Here is a 22716-nt window from a genome sequence, read left to right on the forward strand (position 1 = left end):
ACAGCTGATCACATTGTAAAGGTTTAATATAAATGCACAACATCTGATCACATTGTAAAGGTTTAATATAATTGCACAACATCTGATCACATTGTAAAGGTTTAATATAAATGCACAACATCTGATCACACTGTAAATGTTTAATATCACTGCATGACATCTGATCACATATGAAGGTTTAATGTAACTTTACAACAGGTAAAGCAAGACCACCCTGCAATAAATTAAGACACAGCTTTATCGGAGTCATCAGGAGCTGATCCCAAGTGTTTATCTGGAAGCTGTTGGTGTATGTACTGGTAAAGTGCTTGGCGACTGTGTAATGGATGCAATATCAACCCTGTGTAAAGCTGAACCAAAGATGGTTGTTTCTCAGTAGAGATTTGTACATTTGTGCCAGCTCAACACATTGAAGCAGTTTCTCGGACAGGGTTTACAGGACTAGGATTTAATTATATTAGGACATTTTAGTTTTTACAAACAAACCCTACAAAAAAACAAGACTGGTGCGCATCTTGTGACAAAACAATGGCACTCATATATGTTGAGGTATGTCAGTAAAAGGTGTTTTTAAATTATTGTAGCTCAAATATGCATTTTAGCCTGGGACCAGGATAAGCCCTGTCCGGGAAACCGCACCATTGTTTTCCCATATCAGATGTAGGTTGCTTCAGGTTGAGTTGTGATTTTAAAGTGTAGTTGTGGTCAGAGACGGATGGATCCTCCCATTGTGTTTCTGCATCACAGTTTAGGAACATGTTGATTGTATCATCCATCCTCACAGTTGTCCACTGCATCACTACACATCAATGCATCTGTGAAAACAATATAACCATAAACATTTTTATGTCAGTATTTAAAATAAACTTGCATCATGAGAATTAATATATAAATGGCACCCATACTTAAACAGAACAGTGTGTAAGAGAGAGATGCATTAAAAAGAGACAGTAACAATATACACACAACCTTTAACTTCAGTGTTAAATAATACGTTGTTTAATAGGTCAATATCTGAATGAGAAATGAACTGACATTCTAGCATCTGAAATCTCAGCAACTTGTAGGAATCACGTGGGCTACTGTAAGAATGCAATGTACTATAATATCTCGTTGTACTATCGTAAATATAAAAATATAGGTGGACAATTAAAACCATTCAAATAGTTGCATTTTATAAACTAACGTTACTGATCTTAAGTGTATTTGTAGAACGGACTTCACAAATCTAACTTTAGGCGAACGAGCACAAAGTTAGATAGCTTACCTGAAACTGGCCACCTTTTCAACACCCGGCGTGGTTTAAAGTTACCGGAACATCGTAGACGAACCTTTGGATAAGGGTATTACTCAGTTGGCTTAAAATTGGTAAGAAAGAAACATAAAGGCGCTCGGGTGAGCTTTTTAAGCTTTAACGTGTCGCATTCAGTCACTGCCTCAGCTGCTCATCGTCTATGCGGCCGGAAGAACGTTGACAAAATGAGCGAAATGGCGCCGCCCTTGTTGTCGTGAAAAATAAAGTGAATAGATCAGTGGCTACAACCTGCAGGTTAAGGACACAGGTGCTCTTATGATGTTTGACGCAGTGCACTGATACAGGCCGGATGTGCTGGTGCTGATGTTTCTCAGTGTCCCTGCATCTGATCTGAGAACAGCACCATCAGTTATCTTATACATTTCATTCATCTGCACATTCAACACACACTTTAGATTTCAGTGGAGAAAATAAAGAAACTATGAATAATGTTTCTATTGTCTATGACACCCTGCTGTAATAACACAAATGTCCTGTAGGTGGCAGTGGAGGCGGAGTTTTCTTTACATCTTTTAATGTTTAATGTCTGATAATTATCTTGATATTTTGTCTTTTTAATCAATTAAATGTTTATGTTAGCACAATTATATTTTATCTACAATTAATCTTTCAAACTAAAAGTGTGTGTTTTTTAAGACCTCGCTGTGTTTATTTAACCAAACACTTGATAAAGTTCACACTATGATAAATACATGAATGTAAATTTAGTTCACACAAATAATAAATTATCACTTAGTCTACATTATATTAAACTCATATGACTTTATTAGGCTTACATTAGTTAAACAAAAGAGGAGTAATTTTGATTTGAGTTGAATTATTGTTAATGCTGATGTGCTCTTTGTTTCATGCAGTGAATGTAAACATTGACTCACATTAATGATTAAGTCTCGTTTATAAATTAAATCTGTTAAATTATTTGTAATCAGATGTTTAATGTTTGTTTACTGTCAGCAGAGGGAGAAACACCTCAAACACTTAAATAGTGACGTCACAGATGAAAGTGAAAGTAAATTGTTTCGTGTTTATCTTCCGCCATTTTAAACAGGTAGAGTTGATTTCTTAACATATCGATGATCAAAGTGATTAATATAACATGTATAAACAGCTTTACATGTATTTTTGTGTGTGTAGTTGATGTAAAAGTTGTAGTATTTTGAGAAAGTGAATCCAGTCAGATTGTGACAGCGAGTGTTCAGGTGTGTTCAGGTGAGATGAGACGCTTTTCACTTCCTCATTCATAGTTTCTTTAAAGGACATATTCACTCTTTTAATTCAATAATTTCTTACCTTAAAATTACTGTCAACAAGTTGATCCATCAATATTTACAGTCGTGGAAAACATTAAGAGACTCCAACATTATTTTCAGTTTTATGAATTTACTGTTTATAGATTTGTGTTTAAGTAAAATCATTATTTATGCTATGTTTCAATAATGTTAGAAATGTAAACAAAATGGTCAAAATAACAAAAAGATGCAGTGTTTTTAAATAAAAAGAAATTAAAATGACACTCATTATTAAAAACACAATATTAATGTTTTCATTTGTATTTCAGGAAGAGTTTAAAGATGAATATTGAGGAATAACTCAGATTTTTACTGACTGATCTTTCATGTTTCTTGCTATAAGCTCAGTCTTTTACATTGTTGTTCAGGTGAGATCAGACACTTTTTACTTCATCATTCCGTTTCTTTGAAGATTTATTTATTTATATTTGTTTCTTATCTAAATATTAGCGTTATTTATTGAATGTTTTCTTAACATAATTCTTAATTTGTGTTAATATTGTGTTAATGTGAGGTAATGTTGTGTAGTTGTGTTGATGACGCAGTTGTTTTTTTTTAAACACTCAGGATTTATTTATATTAATTATAATATCTGTTTATTAACTTTGATTTTAAGTTTATTTTGTGTATGAATGTTATTTTCATTCAGTATCAGTTGTGGAGATCAGATTGATCAGATTCACCTCTGCAGCTCCATCATGGATCAAACACAAACATCAACACATGAAGATTTTTCTCCAGGATGCAGGTACTTTATATAAACACTTTGGGGTGGTTTCCCGGACAGGGATTATCTTAAACTAGGACTAGGTCTTAGTTTAATTAGGAAATATAAGTTTTAACAAACATGCCTTACTAAAAACATTATTTGTGTCCATTTTGAGGCAAAACACAGGGCACTGATGTATTTTAAGATATGTTAAACAGAGATTTTATTAGTTCTTCCATTTATTTTAGTCTAGGACCAGTCTAATCCCTGTCTGGGAAACCGCCCCTTTATTAAAGGCGGAGTCCACGATGTTTGAAAAACGCTTTGGAAAAGGAGACGGGCCGACTACCAAAACACACTTATAGCCAATCAGAAGTAAGGAGCGTGTCTACTAACCAACATCCTTGCCGGGTTGCGTATGTGTGGGGCGGGTCTATCAACAGAAGGTCCAGAGGGGTATTGCACAAAAGCAAGATAAGGGATTAAGCTGGGATCCAGTTATCCTGGCTGAATTTAGCCCTGACTCGGTTGCATGAAGGGAGGCCAAATTAATCTTGATGAAGTTACTATGGAGATTTACTCTTTGCAGCTAGCCTGCTCCAGACACCAGGCTAAGATTAATCCTAGTGATTAATTCAATTCAAAGAACTTTATTAATTCCGGGGGGACATTGCTTTCATGTTAAAATTATAGAAAAGAAAGAAATGAAAAAAGAAAAGAAATAAAAACATAATTATATGCCCATCAATGATTTAAAAATTAATAGATAAGAAATTTACAAAAATTAATTGAATTAAATGAATTGTCCTAGAACTTACAAAGAAAAGGTATAAATGCTAATGACCACAGGTATAAAGGATCTTCTAAAATGCTCAGTTAGGGTTAGGACTTCTCTGGTCGGCCAGCATCCTATGTAGTGGGTGAAAGGGATTGCTCAGAATTTAATTTAGTTTTGACAGTATTCTTCTTTCAGCCACAACATGAACAGAGTCCAGCTCTATACCATGTACAGAGCCAGCCCCTCTTATTAATTTGTCCAGTTTATTTCTGTCCACCACCTTCATACCAATTCCCCAACAGACCACTGCATAAAAATGATGCTAAACACCACAGACTCATAAAACATCTGCAGCATGGTATAGCAGACTATACCATTTCAGATTAATCGGCTAGTTCTGCTGTCAATACTAGATATTCATGTGTTTTAGTCACTTTGTGGTCATGCATTAAAATACTATATACTGTAATTTATTCAAGTATGCATACTGTTATTTTAGTGTTATTATGAAGACTGCTGTCAGGGGTTTGATGAATATATTTATTAATACAGTTGTTGAAATAAGAAATGGCAGATGAAGTTGAAAGGCGGTTTTAATTAAGTTCATATGTAGACTAGCATTAAGGCACGAGAAATATCTGACTGAGAGTTACAGATTCTCAGGTGAAGAAATGTCAGTCTAGCACTGAAATCACTTCCACAAGATTGCAAGTAACATAAACAGATTAGTCCATAAAGTGTTACATTAGGGTAGTAGAACATGCATTATTTTGTGTTACAGCTTTCTCTGTTGTCATTGGATGCAGTGGACTGCACCCACCCCTGTGCCAGATATACAAGACTTCTTTAATGTTAAAATTGTGATGGATGGTCCAAATTATTATGCACATGCTATTTTTTTAAATAAAGTTAGTAAGTTTAAAAATTGTATTTTAATCTTAATAGTTATATGACAGTGTGCATGTTATTCTAATTAAATACATAATTTGACATATTTAAAATGTCAAAAGATACTTTATTACTTAAAAAATATGCAAATTATGCTTTTCCAAATTATTATGCAAAATGCACTTTATCAAAATTCAGTGTGTTAAAATGATCCACAAAACAGATATCTGTCAAATCTGCTGCATGGACACATAATTAAAAACACATTGTAAATCAAATAATGTATTTAACACAGGTTACATAATAATATATGAGCATATTTTTGACATGACTTTAACTCTCCCATTTATTAAACTTGTAAGTCTATAGTTTCTGTCTTTATTTCACTTGAAGATGCTAGTATTGCATCCCAGAGTTTATGTCTGAATATGAATTATTGTGCTGTCACCTCACACATCTTTCATATAATGATGCTCCACAGAGAGGTCAGAGGATAGTATTTATACTGTACCTTAATTTTTTTCTTATTTCAGCCCATATAATAAAATAGTCAGTGTTGCTTTTTTTGGAGCATGCAATAGTGAAGTATCCTGCATGAAAGTAAATTGATTAAGGTACTCTACATATCTTCCAGATGTCCTTTTGGCCCCCTCAAGGGACTTACCATCTTACTTCCCAATATTCCAGTCCAAACCAGCCTTGTTTGAACATGGTGGCTATTCACCAACAATCCAGAATATACTATTCAGTGTTTTATAGCATGTCAATGAACACAACTGTTTGAAAACTTTATGAAGCTCACAGTAAATGTAGTATTTTTGGAAGCTTTAGTTTGGGGGTGGGGTTGAAATCCACTTGTATGCACTGAAGGATCCCATATTGAGGGCTTTTTAGCATGTTTGCTTTTTAGCAGTGGCATTTTTATTGTTGCCTTTTCCTAATATTTTCCTTAAAAAATTCTTCATATGGTCAAATCCTGTACATAAATCTTATAATAATTCTATGATTTTTGTTTAGTTTCACCAAATATAAATTGTTATAGGAAATAAATAGCTTTTTTAAGATAATGCACACTTTTTTGCATCAAATACTGTAGATACACATAGTAGTAGTTAAGTGTTTGCAGTTTCATGATGAATTTTTATGAGTTTTATCAATTTTTGCATCAGTGATTCTGTGATCGATCCCGTGGTCTGTTTAAGAATTCTGTGAACGTGCACTTATCCTAGCTAGCTACACCTGGCTTGAGATAGCTGCACGTTCTCATCCTGGCTTAGCAATCGTGCAACAGACTTAGCCAGGATGGGCTGATTAAGCTGGGCCTTTTCTGTTATCCTGGCTTTCTTAATTCTACTTTTGTGCAATACCCCCCAGATTCTATTGGGGTAGGGGCGTGTTTGTTTAGGTAAGGGGTGGGGATCCCTGGTCCTGGAGGGCCACTGTCCTGCAGAGTTTAGTTCCAACCCTAATTAAACACACCTGAAAAATCAAATTAAAGTCTTCAGGATTACATGGAAATGAAATTCAGGTGTGTTTGATTAGGGTTGGAACTAAACTCTGCAGGACAGTGGCCCTTCAGGACCCAGGGTTTCCCACTCCTGGTTTAGGTGATTTCAAATATCAACATTGGCTTTCAAACATCGTGGACTCCGCCTTTAAGTAACATTTATATTATAGAAAAATACTTAAGTCTTATTTTTATCACAATTATTGAAAAAAAATATTAGTAAAGTAATTTAAAAGTATTAAATCTGTTGTGTGTTATAGTTCAGATCATCAGAAGAGATCAGATCCAGAGTTCAGTTGTGTGTCTATGAAGAGTGATGTATCTATGAATCAACCACTAGAGTTTAAGAATAAAGATACAAAACCTCATAGCAGGTATAAAATATCTCTGAATCATTTGATTATAGTTTGACATTTTTATACAACTATATATTTTGTTAAAGTTTTAAGAAGTTATTTAAATGATTGTAGAAAACATCTGTCAAGAGGTAGATGAAATATAATCGATTCATTCAGAGACCTGTGACACATAAACTGTTAACACACAACCACATCTGTGCAAGCACTTAGATTGAACTAACAGTCTTTATATTAACACAATGTCAATGAAAAGATCATGACTAACCTCTGTTATTACATTACATTCACAAAATTGTAAAAATTTTGAAGTAATGACAAATTCAATATGACAAACAATTCAATTTCAATTCAATTCAATTTTATTTATATAGCGCTTTTCACAATAGTTAATTGTTTCAAAGCAACTTTACATTAATAGAAGCAGTGAAAAGCGCCAGATAGCACAACACGCGATAGTACAAGCAGCTAAATTTGCTGCGGCTATGACTCAACATTATAAGCGAGCGTATTACTAATACGTCTAGAAGAGTTCTATCTGTTCAACTAACCCTCGTCGACCAAGGAAAAATGCACGGACTATTGATCACAGTGTTTTGGTCAAGCCAACTAAGAAGATTGCTTCTACCAATGGTAAGAACGATCTTTCATTTGGACTATGGAATATTAGATCAATCTCTAATAAAGGTCCTTTTGTGAATGATCTGCTGCTTGATCGTAAGTTCGATTTTCTCTGTCTTACTGAGACTTGGCAAAGAAGTGATGATTTCTACCATCTGAATAATTCTGTCCCTCTGGGATATGCTTTTATTTGTAAACCACGTACTATCGGCCGGGGCGGGGGGCTTGCAGTACTGTATAAAGAAAAATGGAAAGTAACAACTCTTCCTGAAACTGAGTATACTTCCTTTGAATCTGTTGCTTTACAACTCAATGGTTTTGGCAAATTCTGTATTCCTGCAGGAATTTTCAACATTTTTAACTTCTCTTTGTTCATTGTCTCCAAACGTGGTGTTGGTTGGTGATTTTAATATTCATGTGGATAACACAGAAAATTCATGTTCTAGAGAGTTTTTATCATGTCTGGAGAGTTTTGGTCTACATCAATTTATTAACGTTCCGGCTCATTCAAAAGGTCATACTCTTGACTTGGTCTGCTGTTCAGATGTGATTCCTGGAAAATGCGCTACTTCTGATTTATCACTGTCTGACCATTTGCTGGTGTCCTTTAATGTTTTTTTATCTGTTTTTAAGCCTAATCTGAGTCGTACTATTACATTTCGAAATATTAAGAACATTGATTCCTCAACTTTTAGGGAAAGTTTGTCCACACTTTCCCACAAAGACCCTCTGTGTAATCCTGATGAACTAATCCAATATTACAATGACAATCTTCAAATGATACTTGACACTTGTGCCCCTCTGAAAACCAGGAATGTTTCGTTTGTCAACTCTGCACCCTGGTTTACATCGGAACTTCGCCAACTAAAGGTCAAGAGTCGTCGATTAGAGCGGTTGTGTTCTAAGACTGGACTTCAAGTTCATAAAGAGTTGTATGCTGAACACATGCAAGTCTATAAGTCTGCACTTTCCATAGCTAAATCTGAATACTATGCAGGCTTAATTGGATCTAGTTCAGGAAATCAAAAAACTCTTTTTTCTGTTGTTAATACCATTTTAAAGCCACCTGTTTCTTCTGCTGGGCACATAGACTCTACAGATTTGTTTGAAGCATTTATGCTCTTTTTTAGTAAGAAAATTGAACACATCCACCAGCAATTGGCTCCACCAAACCCTGATTGTAGCAAAGTTCATTCTAGCTTTGTGCCATTCCCCGTATCATCATTTTCTGTTTTTAAAATCCCAACAGTTGAGGAAATCTGTTCCATTGTACAAAAATCTAAACCCATCACATGCCAACTGGACCCGTTACAGACTAAATTGGTTAAAGATGGTTTATCGTCTCTTTCCTCATTAATTACTAATATTATTCATTCATCTCTTCTTTCTGGTACTGTCCCTGCAGCACTTAAAACTGCTGTTATATCACCTACTCTTAAGAAACCTGGGACAGACACAAAGAATTTTGAAGAGGCCCTTCCGCATAAAACCGTTTTTACTTGTATTTTTTGATATGTGTTAGGTATGTGTTTGTGTTGTGTCGTGAATGTGAAAATTAACTTCCACCTCCTCTGTCAGCTCTAGCCACTGAAAAGAAATAAGCGGAGAAATCAGGTCAGTTAGAAAAGCTTATCAGTGTGTTACTGCAAGGATGGCTAAACGTTAACCGTACCGTATTCGGGCCATTGTTTTTCGTCGAGACATCATTTCTATTAAACGAGGGAATCATAACAGTTGCTACATGTTTGGGTGTTCAGAAGAACGCTGGATTTGAAGAGAGACTGCGATTAAAAAACAATGCTCCTCTATCAATATTGGATCCGGACGTAATGTTAATGGTGGCGCAGCTTATGTGAGTAAAACGCTTTAGTACTATGTGTCACTGTGGTGGCCGGTGTTTTCTCTTCCGAGGGACGCAAATTCATGCTACATACTCTTTGAAAGGGTTTATGATAAAAGACACGCGTGTTTGTGGGAATAAAACGCTTTAGTACTATGTGTCACTGTGGTGGCCGGTGTTTTCTCTTCCAAGGGACGCGAATTCATGGTGCACATGCTTTGAAAGGGTTTATGATAAAAAACACGCGTGTTTGTGTGAGTAAAACACTTTAGTACTACGTGTTACTATCAGTTGCGGCCATTGAATGTTATAAAAAACACATGTGTGTGTTTGTGCATTCGTTACACACGCGTCGAAGGGGTTTATGTAAAAGACGTGTGTGTGTGTGTGTGTGTTTGTGTGTGTGTGTTTTTGTGCATGGGTTTACGATAAAAGACAGGCGTGTGTGTGTCAAAAGGGTTTATGATAAAATATGCGTGTGTAAGAAAGACACTGTGTCTTAAGACACTCACTTAACATTAAACCGATTACACATGAGATTAAATTGAAAGTTAGTTTGAACGAAAAACTATTGTCCAATCATAGCAAAGGACGTTTACTTCCAAGTCGTCAATGCAGCCCGCCCATTAAAACAGATAATTTCTCTAACCAGCCTCAAAATCAGGTACAAAATAGCCTATTACTTATTGCTTTTGATGTTTTTGGATGTAAAAACCATGAAAACGTCATGAGTAGACCTCAGCCAACAGTCTAAAACAATAAAAACGCCAGAGGAAGGGCACCTTTGATAACTTTCGACCTATATCCAATCTACCATTTATGTCGAAAATTTTGGAAAAAATTGTTGCCCTACAGCTCCAGGAACATTTGTCTTCTAATAACTTGTATGAGCAGTTTCAATTAGGGTTTCGTGCTCTTCACAGTGTTGAAACTGCACTTGTCAAGATTTCAAATGACTTATTACTGGCTGCTGATGCTGGTCTTTTAACAATACTTATCCTGCTTGACCTTAGCGCAGCATTCTACACCATTTCACATCCAATACTTTTGCACATACTGGAATCCATTGGAATCACTGGTTCACCTTTAAACTGGTTTTATTCTTATCTCACAGATCGTATTCAATTTGTACAACTTAAACAGTTTAAATCAAAGCCTACTAAGGTTGTCACTGGTGTTCCCCAGGGTTCGGTTTTAGGACCCATTCTGTTTATTATTTATCTTCTACCAATTGGTAGCATTTTTAGAAAATATGACATTCAATTTCATTGTTATGCCGACGACACTCAACTTTACTTGTCGTCTAAACCTTCTTCTAAGTATCCTTTTTCTGCCCTTGGTGAGTGCTTATGTGAATTAAAAAATTGGTTTACAAGTAATTTCCTAAAATTGAATAGCAGTAAAACAGAAATTCTTCTTGTCGGTTCAAAAAGTACAACAACCAAGTCAAATATTTCCTCTATCATTGTGGATAACGACTCTGTTGCTCTATCAAATCAGGTCAAAAGTCTGGGTGTCATTCTTGACACAACGCTCTTGTTTGAATCTCACATAAATAAAGTTACCCGTTCTGCTTTCTTTTATATTCGTAATATTAATCGTCTACGTCCTGTCCTATCTCCCAAGAGTACTGCTATGTTAGTGCATGCTCTTTTAACATCGCAAATTGATAACTGTAATGCTTTGTTTTATGGGCTCCCCTCTAAATCTCTGCATAAATTACAGTTAGTACAAAATGCTGCAGCTCGAGTCATTACTAAAACTTCCACTTTTAAACACATTTCTCCTGTATTACAAACGTTGCACTGGCTTCCTGTTAAATTTTGTGTAAATTTTAAAATTTTACTTTTAACTTACAAAGCACTTAACAATCTGGCTCCTTCATATCTCCAAGATCTTATTCATATATACACTCCTTCTCCTTCTGAACTTACACTTGTTCTGCCACGCATTCGGACAGCTTCTATGGGATCACAAGCTTTTAGCTATGCTACCCCCCATCTATGGAATTCTCTTCCTGTAGATGTTCGTAACAGTTCTAGTCTTACAGTTTTTAAATCTCGTCTTAAAACGTATCTGTTTAGGCAGGCTTTTATGTAGGCCTTTATGTGATTTTTAGGTGATTTAATATTTGTTGTTGTACTGGATTTACTGTTTAATGTCTGTTTTATAGATTTTGTAAGGTGTCCTTGAGTGCCATGAAAGGCGCCTTTAAATAAAATGTATTATTATTATAGAAGAGGAAGCTAAGTTAAGCCAAGAAGGCTGCCTCCCCAGGTTAAAAAACCTCCTAGAAGAAAAAAAACCCCGGGCTTTTAGCCGAGGAAATAAAAAAAGTCCTAGGAGGGAAAAACCCTTGGGATATATATACACACACACACACACACACACACACACACACACACACACACACACACACACACACACACACACATATATAAACGGATAAGGAGATTAAGCGGAGAGTAAGCGGGTTCTGCCGGTGATCGTTGGTCAGGCATCAGCTGGGCATCACGTTGAAGGACGACCAGTAGATCAGAGGTGTGCTGACTTTCACATTTACCAGAACTGAGTCTGTTTGTCAGGGAGAGAAAAACAAAATCATATTAGCGTAGAGGCCGTTCACATGTAATGAAGTGTCACACAGTGATGTGGTTTAAATCAACTTAGTTCCAGACAGACTAACTATTGCGGCATAATTATGTTATCCAAAGTTGAGGATTTTGCAAATTGGGTGCCCAATGCGAAGGTATATATGGTAACTAAGGGTCACCTTCCGATTTTTAAGAGAAAATGAATCCTGTCGACCCGTTTGACTAAGGCCTGAAGCCCCACTGTCGTCGTTAATGCAGGTTCAGTGGAAAACGGGTCTATATTGCATACTATTTACAAGACCCATGAAAGCGTGAAAATCGCAACCCGACCGCAACCCGACCAAACACTGAGAAACACTGATAATAATAATAATGTGTCTGATTCTTGATTCTCAATTCTGCTGCCCAGACCAGATGTAACCGAAACCGACTGTAAAGGAAAGAAGATTGAGAATCAACTACATGACTTCAATGAAAAGATGAGTCTTCGTTTCAGGTGAACTGTTGGTTATTATTTTAGCTTATAAAATAAATTAAACATTTCATAAGCTCTAATAATATGTCCTGTGTTGTATGCTACAAAAGTTATTTTGCTCCATGCATTTTTTTTGTATTTATGTAATAATCTGGTATTTATATTTTACAGTCATGAGTCTAATCTTACTGAAGTCCTGAACACATTCAGATCAAATCTAAAAAACAAGTATGAGCGTTTGTGTGAGGGAACGTCAAGTGAGAGAAACCCAACACTACTGAATGAGATCTACACAGAGCTCTACATCACAGAGAGTGAAAGTGGAGAGATCAGTAATGAACATGAGGTGAGACAGATTGAGACACAATCCAGAAGAACAACAACAGAGGAGACACCAATCAAATGTAATGACATCTTTAAACCTTTACCTGAACAAGACAAACACATCAGAAGTGTGCTGACAAAGGGAGTCGCTGGCATTGGAAAAACAGTCTCTGTACAGAAGTTCATTCTGGACTGGGCTGAAGAGAAAGAGAATCAGGACGTCCACCTCATATTTCCACTTCCTTTCAGAGAGATCAATTTGATGAAGGACAAAACACTCAGTCTTTTAGATCTTCTTCATCTTTTCTTCCCACAAACAACAGAAATAGAAATCTCCAGTGATGAATATAAAGTGTTGTTCATCTTTGATGGTTTGGATGAGTGTCGTCTGTCTCTGGATTTTCACAGCAGTGTGAGGTTGTGTGATGTAAGAGAATCAACCTCAGTGGACGTGATGCTGACAAACCTCATCAAGGGTAATCTGTTTCCTTCTGCTCTCATCTGGATCACCTCCAGACCAGCAGCAGCTGATCTCATCCCCTCTGAGTGTGTTGATCGAGTCACAGAGGTACGAGGCTTCAGTGATCCACAGAAGGAGGAATACTTCAGGAAGAGAATCAGTGATGAGAGTCTGGCCAGGAGAATCATCTCACACCTGAAGTCATCCAGGAGTCTCTACATCATGTGTCACATCCCAGTCTTCTGCTGGATTTCAGTCACTGTTCTAGAGAGAATGATGAGTGAAGCAAAGAGAAAAACGATCCCCAAGACTCTCACTCAAATGTACACACACTTCCTGATCATTCAGACAAACATCAAACATCAGAAGGACTATGAGAAGAAAGATGAAGACATGATCTTCAAACTGGGGAAACTGGCTTTTGAGCAGCTTGTGAAAGGCAATCTGATCTTCTATGATGAAGACCTGAGAGAGTGTGACATTGATGTAGCAGAAGCATCAGTGTACTCAGGATTGTGTACTCAGATCTTCAGAGAGGAGTTTGGTTTGTATCAGGGGAAAGTTTACTGCTTTGTTCATCTCAGCATCCAGGAACATCTAGCAGCTCTTTATGCTCACATCTCCATCACAAACAATTACAGAATTGTGTTTAAAACAGACTTAGATAATGAATCCTGTTCTGATGATTTATGTTTTACTAAGTTACATTATCGAGCTGTAGATGGATCTTTGAAGAGTAAGAATGGACATCTGGATCTTTTCCTGCGTTTTCTTCTGGGTCTTTCACTGGAGTCCAATCAGATTCTCTTACAGGATCTACTGACACAGATTAGAAGATGCTCCTCCATGGAATGGAAAACTGTTAAGTACATTAAAGAGAAGATGAATGAGAATCTGTCTACAGAGAAATCCATCAATCTGATTCACTGTCTGAATGAACTGGGTGATGATTCACTGCTGCAGGAGATTCAACATTATGTGAGATCTTCATCAGTAGGAAATGACAAACTCTCCTCTTCACAGTGGGCAGCTTTAGTTTTTGTGTTGTTGACGTCTGAGCAGCATTTGGATGAACTTAAACTAAAACCATTTATTGGAGATAAAAATACAGCAGAAGAAGTTCTTGTGAGACTGCAGCTTGTGATTAAAGAAACCAAAAAACTACAGTAAGTAAAACTAACAACAATCACATGACTGTTTACACATTAAAGCAACACTGTGTAGTTTTTCATGTAAGATTGGCTTTCGGCTCCCACATGAGGTTGAAAAGCGATTGTGGCTGTAGCAGCTAGGGGGCTAATCAGGTTGCAGTAGAATTCATACAGGAGTTGTTCTACCACTGAAATAATTTTAGAGACATTATTTAAAGGTCAAAATAAATAGTGTTGCTTTAATAAAATTAATCTAATTATTTTATGATTTTATTTTCAATTCTTACTTTGGGAGAATCTTTTTCCGAATGTTGTAAATAAATCAGCAGTCAATCTCAAAAGCAGAACTTTTAGGGGTGATCTCTCAGACAGGACTTAAGTCAAGATGTCGTAACATAAAACAGCTGCAATAATGTTAGGCGTGCAGAAGGAGATGACTGAGACTCATAGAATGAATCAAAACTTTAATTATAAAACTAGAAATCAACAGACAGGCAACAAAACAAAATAAATACAACAGAGAACAGACATCAATGGGGAAAACAGAGAGAGCTTATATGGTGTATAGACTGGTTGCCGGTTTACAAACAGGTGAAGATGATGACAAACATGAAACAGATGAGGGAGCGTTGAATGCAGTCCAGAGGTAACTGGTGAAAATGGGCAAAGTGCAGGAGAATGGGCAGGGAGTGACTACTGACAGATCTTTAAATATATCAGTAACATTGTTTTTTCACACGATGCCATGTTTTTGTGAAGTGTGTATGTAAAAACTAATTTAATCTCCTTAATAACTAAAGTCTAATCCTGGCTTTATCTAAACTTTGTCTGGGAAACCACCCCATAGTGTCAAAACACAAAAGCTTTATTAACTGTAAAACCTCACATATAATTTGACTCAATAAAAGATTTTTGATTCACTTTTAATAAATCTTACCTTTAACTTTTATATTTAATACCATACAAATCACACAAACAATATGGGGTAGTCTCCCGGACAGGGTTTATATTAATCCAGGACTAGGCCTTAGTTATACACTGAAAAAAATGTTTTGTTCAATTTACAAAATTTTTTAAGGTAAGTGGTTGCAATCAATTTATTTAAGCTACATTTAAACAAAAAATAAATAAAATAAAAAACTTTTGTTTAAATGTATCTTAAATAAATTGATTGCAACCACTTACCTTAAAAAATGTAGTATTTTGAATGAATAATTTTTTTCAGTGTATTAGGACATTCAAGTACAATAGCACTGATATATGATCAGATATGACAGGGCAAGTTGTTTTTAAATTAAGGTAGCTCTAACATGCATATAAGTCTGGGACTAGGATTAACCATGTCTAGGAAACCGACCCTACATGAGGAGTTTGAAATCATTGTTTCTTTGAGGCTTGACCTCTGATTACAACTATTAAACTGAGATGTTTATATAAGTAAATAGTCAATGAGAAATTCATTATTTGTTTCTTAATTACAGTTTTCATTTCATGTTCTGTGACTGTGTTTATCATTTAAACTATTACAGTTTGAGTTCTTGTTATATCACAGATGAAGGTTGTGTTGCTCTGACTTCAGCTCTGAGATCAAACCCATCACACCTGAGAGAACTGAATCTGAGCTGGAATAATCTCACAGATTCAGGAGTGAAGCTGATCTCTGATGTACTGAAGAATCCTGACTGTAAACTGGAGATACTGTGGTAAGATCATCTCTCTGATAGTCACACATGTACTGAGGTTTAGTTAAACATAAACTGTACAAAAAAACCACACCAAACTGTAAAGCATCTAATCAGTAAACATATACATCAGGAGTCTCATGAATAATTATGAGACATTGATACATCATCAAAGTACTGCAGTGTTTCACCACAACATGTGAAGATAAAAACAAAGATAAAGCTTAAAATTAAAATAAATTCACATCCAACTAACTCTTTCACCGCCAGCATTTTTCATGATTTTCACAAAAGTTTAATGCCTTCCAGAAAATGCTCCTTTTTAAATATATAAACATATATGAAATAAAAGAACAGACCCTCTGCTTTCAAACAAAAAAATCTGTTTCATCCTACCTTCATCTGTTCTGTTTATATCACCTCTCAATTATGTGTAGGTTTCATCAAAAACACCAAATTTTGAGCAAAAAGCTGAGATAATTCCATTTTGTGAAGGACTTTTGAATGAGATCAGATGCAGAGCGATCTTTAAAACATACACGGACATACAGCTGTTTGCCATAGGGAAATACTTTCAGATATCTCATCAATGGTGGGGAAAGAGTTAAAGTGAATGATGTTGTGTTGTTAGATTTCTCCTACACACCTGACTGACTTAAGTTACATAACTGGTGCGTCTATACACAACACACACAAGACATTTATCCTCACCGGGTGTTCACAGAAGACAAACACTCACCCAGCTAACAGAAAAAAGTTCTAAGAATGTTCCTTGAAAGTTCCCAATGTTCCCAAAAACTTTCTTCCAACATAAAAAGTGTTCAGTTTTCTTGATTTTCTACGAATGTTTCTGGGCTGTCTGAACATTATGGGGCGGTTTCCCAGACAGGGATTAGACTAGTCCTAGACTTAAACACTTTTAAGAGCTCTCCAAACTGAAAACAACTTGCACTTACATATCTTAAAATACATCAGTGCCCTTTGTTTTACCTCAAAATGCACACAGGTAATGTTTTTAGTAAGGCATGTTTCTTAAAACTAGTTATATTTCCTAGTTAAACTAAGGCCTAGTCCTGGATTAAGCTAATCCTGGTCCGGGAAACCGCCCGTATGTTACATTCTACCATTTTCAAACTTAGAATTTTAAAACTTTAAACGTTCTGTAAAAATATTGCTGTAGAAAACACAATTCACTTATTAGGTTTAGATGTTGATGATTTGTTTCATTTAAAGGACAAGTTCGGCCCTGTTTTCAGATTGTTTATGATGAAATAGAACGGTTTTGACTGAAATTTCGACATATGCGGCTGGCCCGAGATTTTTCGGGTGTTTATTGTATCACCTCCCACCTCTATAATGTGTGTATAGGTGCACTGAAACAATCCTTCCTAAAGGCATTAAACTTTCGTTTACACAGATGTGAAACTCACTGAGTGGTCAGGGGTGTCCACTGACATGCTCACACAAAAATCGCTGCAAAAGCTGAGAGCTGAGAGCTTGAATAATAGACACTCCAGCCCAGTGGGTGGCGATAATCCACCTTTGCCAATTGCAAGAATAGAAACAACGTTGAGTAATACCGTACCTCACAGCACATCTAATACAAGTCAATGGAGTTGGCAAGAACTACAATAAAACCTGTTGAAAAGCATCTTTTGCACCGATTTTCGTGTGAGCATATCGGTGAGCGCCCCTGGCCACTCGGTGGGTTTCACGTCTTTGTAAGCAAAAGTTTGGTGCATTTTGGGAGGGATTGTTTTTGTGCACCTATACAGCCATTCTAGAGGTGGGAGGTCATGCAATAAACACCTGAAAATTCTCGGGCCAGCATCATGTGCCCGAATTTCGGTCAAAAGTGTTCTGTTTCATCATAAACAATCTGAAAACCGGGCTTTAAGTGTAAAATACCGAACTTGTCCTTTAAAGTCACCATTATTGTGATCAGTGTTTGTTTTTAATACACACATAGTTAACACAACCAGGGAATAAATAGCAAGCAAAAAGTTAAGGGTCAAGAGTCCAACTAAAACAAACAATGATCACCACCATGGTGACTTTAAATTAAACAAATCATCAACATCTAAACCTAATAAGTGAATCGTGTTTCTACAGCAATATTTTTAGAGAACATTCAGAAATAATGATTTGTAAGTTTTAAAATAATAAAATGCAATGTTTCTCTATCATTTACATAACAAGCAAAAAAGTCTATAAAGCATTTGGTGTTTTTAACAGTGTGTGAACATTAAAACATGAAATTGTCATAACGTTTGAAAATGGTAGAATGTAACATTCATCTAATGTTCAGACAACACAGAAACGTTCTTAGAACGTCAAGAAAACTGGACATTTTTTATGTTGGCAGAACGTTTTTGAGAACTTTCAGGGAACTTTCTTAAACTTTTCTCTGTAAGCTGAGAGTCACACAACATCTTGTCCATTATAAACACAAACACTTGAGGAAATAAGATCAAGTATTCAGTCAAAACCTTATTGTAAAGTCTTACATTATTCAATACATACAACTTTTACTTCATCTATTTCAACACATTTTGTTGTCAAAAGCATACAGTATAAATGTTCAAACCTGTAAGGAAAAGACATGTTAGTTATAATTAGTTATGATTCATTTCAATTTCCTTCACAACATGAAACAAAACTCCTCTGTTAAAATGTCAGAAAATGTAGTTTGGTGTTTCTTTGATGAAATCTTTGTTGATATTATTGTGTATGAAGAGTTTTTCTCCTCGTCGTGTTGTTTTTATAAAGATGATTAAAAACATTGATCCATCATTGACACTGACACACACATTAATAATGTTTTTATAGATTGAGTGAAATTGATCTTTAAACACTGTAACATCTTTAAATGTAAGATCAGAGTTATGTTATCTCCAGCTGATATTCCTCCTGTAATAGAGGAAGATTTTTACATCAAATACCTGATGAGAATTACAAGTGTGAGTCATGAACTCAATACAGATTTATGAAGAAATGTTTATGTGGTTTAGGACATCTAACACTAATTTTTTATGGACAAAAAAAATCCAAAATCCAGCTGTGTGATGGATTTATTTGACATTTAAACACACAGTGTCTCAGTTACTGAGGGATTGAAAGAGGAACATTACATGAAGAGATGGAGGTTAGAGATTTGTGGACAAACTTTGTAGTTTTGAATCATTAACATAAAGTCTCTGTTCTCTACAGGTTGAGGAGTTGTAATATCACAGATGAAGGTTATTTTACTCTGACTTCAGCTATGAGATCAAACCCATCACACCTGAGATATCTGAATCTGTCTGATAATAATCTCACATATTCAGGAGTGAAGCTGATCTCTGATATACTGAAGAATCCTGACTGTAAACTGAAGACACTGAAGTAAGATTGTAATCTGATGTTCAGACAGAAATCACATATAGATTATAGTGAGACTATATAGAGATCATAACATCTGTTATGGATTTATAAACACTAGTCAACATTGAAAGTGGAGCATAAAAGTTAATCTTAGGGTGTTTTCAGACCTGTAGATCGATTGCTTTGTTTTGAAACCGGGGGTTACATGGCTACAATGTTGGTTCAGTTCGCACACACAAGACAATATTTCCAAATGAAGCAGACTTTGTTAATTCAAGTCATGTGTGTGTAAACTTTCCTTCAAATGCGCAGAGTGCATCTGTTTATTTTCTGTGATTCTACCTAAATTTGGACAGAGGGCAGCTTTGCGAGATTATCGTGAGGTAATCTAACCCAAACCCTAAGTGCGGTTATATTACTTCATTTGTTTAAGTAGAAATCAAAAGTTAGGTGGGACCATGAACCTATGCGGAGAAGAGCAATTAAAAGTTGTTTTTAAAAGGAACAGATGCTCTATGGTCATCTACAAAAAACCTATCAGGTATGTTCATGGTTAATTAAGCAATTCATGGGTACCAAAGACGTCACTTCCGCCATGCCCGCCACCATATTTGCGTCTTGGCAGTGAACACATATCTAATGCACTAAATCAGTGTTTCCCAACCCTGGTCCTCGGGCACCCCGTCCCAGAAAGTTTTAGATGTCTCCTTATTTAAAACACCTGATTTGACTCATCAGCCTCCTTCCAAAATGGTAAACATGTGTCCCTAACAAGCTGATGAGTTAATTCAGGTGTGTTAAATAAGGAGACATCTAAAACTTTCTGGGAGGGGGTGCCCGAGGACCAGGGTTGGGAAACACTGCTCTAAATGGTCACATTTACTGCCAGTCAGTCCCTACAGTTGTTTGCAATCACAGAAGAGCGATTCTGCATTATTTGTCATATTCTGTATTAAATATTTCCAGAACATAAAAATGTCTCATAAAAATAAATCAAATATAATATCTATCATTATAAATAGAGTAGACAACTTGGTGAATATTTTGGCTTTAATTTACTAACGTGAATAAACAATCCCTCTCATAGCACGCTGTATCTGTCACGGTAGGAAAATCCATTGTTTTCCTCCGGGTCATGTTTGTATGTGTGTGTTGTGCACTTACCCTGCCATGTGCTCGTTAGAGCAATCCCTGTCACCTGTGTGTTGATTGTCTCGCTCCAGCTGTTCATCATTACATCATCTCCATATATACTCACCAGACTTTCTGTTCCCTGCCAGATTCTATTGTTTGCTCAGTCTCCGTGTTGCTTGGTTGTTCCCTGTGCTTTGGATTACGTGTTTCAGTTTGGATGTGTATTGTCGTCGTCGTCTTCGTGTGGATGTTTCGTGTCAGTCTGGATTTCACCACTGCTCACCACTCCACCAACGTCGCACTCAAAGCACCAACTTCCACCGTAGTCATCGTCACCATTGCCATCAACAACACCGGACTGGATTACTTCCGCATTGACATTGAATACTCTTTCTTTGTTTATATTTAATAAACATTGTTCTATTTTACACCTGCGCTTGCTTCCGTCTCTTACAAGTCATTACAGAAGAATCTGGCCAACATGGAAGCAGCAGGTGGTCAACCAATCTCCGCGTTGGAGGAGTTTCTCCAGCGATCGATGGCTCGTATGGATCATCAGGATAAGACCATCGAAGATATGCGGAAGGCCGTCCAGGTAATGGTGGCGAAGGTTTCCGAGCTCTCTCAGCGATCTCCGGACATCACGCCTCCCACTGCGCCACCCATGCCGCCCGCACCATCTTCACCTCCAGGGGGTAGTTTCATCCCGGAACCGAGACTTCCGATCCCGGAGAAATACGCCGGTGAGCCCAACTATTGCCGTACTTTTCTCTCTCACTGTTCTTTACATTTCGCCCAACAGCCCCGGACATTCTTCCTCGAGGAAACCAAGGTAGCATTTACGCTCTCACTTCTCTCGGGCAAGGCTGCCCTCTGGGGGACGGCGGTATGGGAAAACAAGGACAGCTGTTGTTCCTCGTTCGCCTCGCTTTCTGAAGAGATGAAAAGGGTTTTCGACCGCTCCGTCGCCGGGAGGGAGGCCGCCCGTCTCCTCACGGATCTCCAGCAGGGGGAGCGGTCGGTCTCAGACTATGCCATCGAGTTCCGTACCCTGGCGGCGGAGTGCAGGTGGAACGAGGAAGCGCAGTGGGATCAGTTTCTGCATGGGTTGGCGGATCGGATCCAGCGAGAGATCGTTACGGCGGAGTTACCCACCTCTCTTAATGGGCTGGTGGATTTGGCGATCCGGGTTGACGCACGCCTGTCCATTTCAGTCAGAAGAAGGACTCACGCCACGTCCCAGTTGAGAGGGGAAGATGCAGGTCCATCCAGTGAAGTGTCCGCCGGCGGTCTCTCAGATCCGGAGCCCATGCAGGTGGGTCGAGCTCGGTTACCCCGGGAGGAGAGAATGCAGCGGAGATCCCTGGGACTTTGCAGGTACTGTGGCGAGCTGGGTCACCAATGTCAGCGGTGCCCGGTTAAAGGACCACACCCGATAGCCAGGCAGAGGCTACTTTCGGGCGGGATCTCCGCACAGAGGACTTCTATGACATCTACCTTCCTCCCGGTGAGACTACGGTGGTCCACAATGTCACACACTGGGCACGCACTTCTGGATTCGGGGGCGGAGGGCAATTTCATCGATAGCTCTCTGGCACGTAAGCTTCAGCTACAGTTCATTCCACTCACCCACCAGATTGAGCCCTTCGCCCTCAATGGACATCCATTACCCACTATCAAGCACACCACTGCACCCATTACACTCATCACATCTGGGAATCACACTGAGACAAGTTCATTTTTTATTACTGACACTGCTCTCACCCCCATAGTTCTTGGACATCCTTGGCTTCATCTCCATAATCCCAGGATCGACTGGAGAGTGGGTTCCGTTATCAGCTGGAGCGAGGAGTGTCATAAGTCCTGTCTTGTCTCTGCTTGTGTTTCTGTGTCTGAGTCTGTGTTTCAGGGGAAAGCAGTGGATTTGTCTACCGTGCCCGCGGAGTACCACGACCTGAAGGAGGTGTTCAGTAAGTCGCGGGCTGATTCTCTTCCTCCTCATCGTCCCTATGACTGTGCGATAGACTTATTGCCAGGTACGTTTCCGCCTAAGGGCAAGTTATACTCTCTGTCCGTTCCGGAGATGGAGGCCATGGGGAAATATATTTCTGATTCTCTGGCAACGGGGTTCATTCGTCCTTCCTCATCTCCAGCGGGGGCGGGGTTCTTTTTTGTGGGGAAGAAGGACGGATCCTTGCGACCTTGTATTGACTACCGAGGGTTGAACAAC

The 22716-nt window shown here is 37.6% G+C and overlaps 1 protein-coding gene and 1 long non-coding RNA gene across 2 annotated transcripts in view; one reads left to right on the forward strand and one right to left on the reverse strand.

Moving 5' to 3' along the window:
• Nucleotides 1-22716, forward strand: part of LOC129437205 (protein NLRC3-like) — a 578808-nt gene that overhangs the window by 414002 nt on the left and 142090 nt on the right. The gene's annotated exons all lie outside the window — the stretch shown is intronic.
• On the reverse strand, nucleotides 9-1513 carry LOC141361476 (uncharacterized). Its single transcript, XR_012367586.1, has 2 exons — nucleotides 1268-1513; nucleotides 9-815 (listed from the first exon to the last, which is right to left on the reverse strand). It is a non-coding gene; the product is annotated as an uncharacterized lncRNA (long non-coding RNA).

This window comes from Misgurnus anguillicaudatus, chromosome 24 (genome assembly GCF_027580225.2).
Source record: "Misgurnus anguillicaudatus chromosome 24, ASM2758022v2, whole genome shotgun sequence".
NCBI lineage: Eukaryota > Metazoa > Chordata > Actinopteri > Cypriniformes > Cobitidae > Misgurnus > Misgurnus anguillicaudatus.